This window comes from Callorhinus ursinus, unplaced genomic scaffold (assembly GCF_003265705.2).
Source record: "Callorhinus ursinus isolate GAN/ISIS: 27379988/994484 unplaced genomic scaffold, GSC_fseal_2.0 scaffold8, whole genome shotgun sequence".
Classification (NCBI taxonomy): Eukaryota; Metazoa; Chordata; class Mammalia; order Carnivora; family Otariidae; genus Callorhinus; species Callorhinus ursinus.
The window spans coordinates 67,776,426-67,779,309 of record NW_027397070.1 but is presented as its reverse complement, the minus strand read 5'-3'; the positions used below and the strand labels follow the sequence as shown (position 1 = coordinate 67,779,309).

At 40.8% G+C, this 2,884-nt stretch overlaps 1 non-coding gene across 1 annotated transcript; it reads right to left on the bottom strand.

The window, feature by feature from the left end:
* Window positions 1-272: 272 nt before the first annotated feature.
* LOC112822914 (U6 spliceosomal RNA) lies at window positions 273-379 on the bottom strand. The gene has a single exon (XR_003207882.1). It is a non-coding gene; the product is annotated as a U6 spliceosomal RNA (small nuclear RNA).
* Between the last annotated feature and the right edge of the window lie 2,505 nt (window positions 380-2,884).

The following is a 2,884-nucleotide window of genomic DNA, read 5'->3' as shown; positions in this document are numbered from 1 at the left end:
AATTTCAAGCAAACTCTTCACCCAGTGTAGAGCCCAATGTGGGGCTTGATCTCAAGACCATGAGACCATGACCTGAGCCAAAACCAAGAGTTGGGATGCTTAACCGACTGAGCCACCCAGAAGCCCCTCCCACATTCTTTATTGTTTTCCTTTCCACCACTTATATTAGACACTGTAGGTAAAACTGTATGAAATTGCTGATAGTCAATCATTTTAGACCTACAAAGAGAGTTCAACTTACTATATTGGAGCTACTCTTTTTTTCTTTTTTTAAAAATATGAAACACTTCGTGAATTTGCATGTCATCCTTGTGTAGGGGCCGTGTTAATCTTCTCTGTATCATTCTAATTTTAGTCTATGTGCTGCCAGAGTGAGCACAGGAGCTCCCTTTCTGTTAGGCAGATCTTAAATTACTCTTTCCTATTATCCACTTATTTATTTTTTCTGCATTCTGTGTGATTTCCAAATGTCTGTTTTAGAGTTCAATATTTTTGCTTCAATATATCCATTCTTCTACTTAACCTATTTATCTTTTCTACCTTAATGAGTGTATTTTTCATTTTTAGAATCTCCATTTTGTTCTTTTCAAATGTGCCTTTGCGTTGACATTCAATCTTGTTTTCGTATGTATTTTTTCCTATTTCTCTTTGAAGATTTTACATGTGCTTAAAGTTTCATTCTTTTAAGTTTTATTTTATTATGTTATGTTAGTCACCATACATTAATTACATCATTAGTTTTTGACATAGTGTTCCACGATTCTTGGTTTGCATATAACACTCTGTGCTCCATTCAGTACGTGCCCTCCTTAATACCCATCACTGAGCTAACTCATCCCCCCCCCCCCCCCCCTCTAAAACTCTCAGTTCTTTTTATTTTTTTTTTTTTTTTCTAGTTCTTAAGGTGAGTTTCTCTCATTTGCTATGTCTGTTGATTGTTACTAGACCTCAGGGTGGTTTTTTTCCTCCTGTGGAATGTAATTTTTTGTTGTAAGCTCATTTTGAAGGGGGGAGGCTTTCATAGGAGCCTTGTTCCCTTGAGTTTTGGAGGAATCCCTTCTGAGTAGCTTCACATGGGAAGCTACTCAGGATCCTGTGAGTTTTATCGGTCTGGACAAATTTTTATAACATTTCAGCTCGGAGTTTCATGGGCATGTCATGCTTCATGGTTCCTGGCTTTATGCAGGGACTCAGAGGCATGCTCTCCTCATTTAAGCCTGAAGTCTTGTTCTCCCCCTAGACTTCAGCGCCTATAACCAGTCCCAATATCTTGTGAGATTTTTGTCTTCAGCTTTTATCAACTACTCTGGTTTGGGTTTTATTTTCATTTTGAGTTCCTGGAGATTTTCCTTTCCCTACTTTTGAAATTGATTTTGTACTTAAATAGTTTATCGTTACACTGTATCCAACATTTTTATTTGTTTGGACTGTGGGTAGGTGGGGTGGATAGTCTTTCAGTGTCTGCTCAGTCTACCATACTGCCTGGACATCTGAGGCTTATGAGTTGTTATTATTATGGATATTTTTATTATCATGAAAGAAATATCTAAGTCTCCACAGATAAGGTATGAGGTGCCCAATTTCCATTCCTAAAGGAGGAATTTTAAGAATACCTTGCATGTATTGAACTTATTTTCAGTCTCTGCCTTCCCAACTCCCTCACAGAAATGGTGTGTATCAATCAAAGTCACCCATGTGATCTTCATCTGGCCAAATCCGATAGGCTGTTCTTTGTCCTCTTCTGGCTCACTTGGCTCAGCTGGCTTTTCCCTTCTTCACCGAATTCTTTCTCTGCCATGCTTCCAGGACACTGCCCTCTCCTGGTTTCTTCCCATCTCACTGGCCACCCTTCCCACAGTCCTTTATCCATCTTCTAAAGGTTAAACTTCTTTTCTCCAGATTCCATCTAATTTCATCGACAAGCTGTATTCCCAGATTAATATGCTTCTCTCCATCTCCATGGTGGCCGTGATAGTTCATTATCTTTGGCTAGACTGAGAAAGTGTCTTAGCTGGTCTTCTTCTTTTCCTGCATATCTTACTGGGATTCTGTCCCCATCTAGCAGAGTCAGGATGCACTGCTTAAAACCTACTTCAATGGCTTCCCATTGAACTCAGAATAAAGCCCAACACAACCTCTTGTTGTGACCTTCAAGGCATCCCCTGATCTGGCTGTTGTGTTCCCTTGTAGCCTCTCCTCCTCTCCTCCTTGCTAGCTCACATGTTCTAGCCCGGACATCTCATTCTGCCCCAGGGCCTTTGCACATGCTGATCCTTTCATCTGAAATACTTTGCCCCAGCCATCTTCTATGGATGTCTCTTTCATACCGCTCAGCCTCAGTTCAAGTGCCAACTCTTCAGAGAGGCCCTCACTGGTTACCCTTGCTGAAGTAGTCCAGCCCCTCCCCCCCATCACTCTCTACCACACTACCCTAAGCTCTATAAGCCTTCATCATCAAATATGATCTCATTTATGTCTTTACTCCTTTATGGTCTCACCCCAACAAGAATGTGAGCTCTATTAGGGCAGCATCTGGGTCTGCCTTGTTCACCGTTGATTTTCGAATATTAAAAATAATGCCTGGCACTTAGTAGGTACTCAACAATTATTTTTTGAAGGAGCGGGTGGATCTATTTTGTACTTTACATACATGATCTCTTTCAAGTTTTTCAACAGCCCTAAGGTAGAACTGACTGTGTCCATTATAGAGATGAGGAGAGAGGATCCTCTGAGATTCCTAAGATTCTCAGAGTCCTAATGCTAGGAAGAAACTGAGCTAGGCATTAAGATTTCCTGGCTGGATCCAAAGTCCATGCTCATTCTCTTGTATCAAATTGCCTCTTGTGGGCAGATTTGGGATTTGGGTGCAGAGGTCAAAACACAA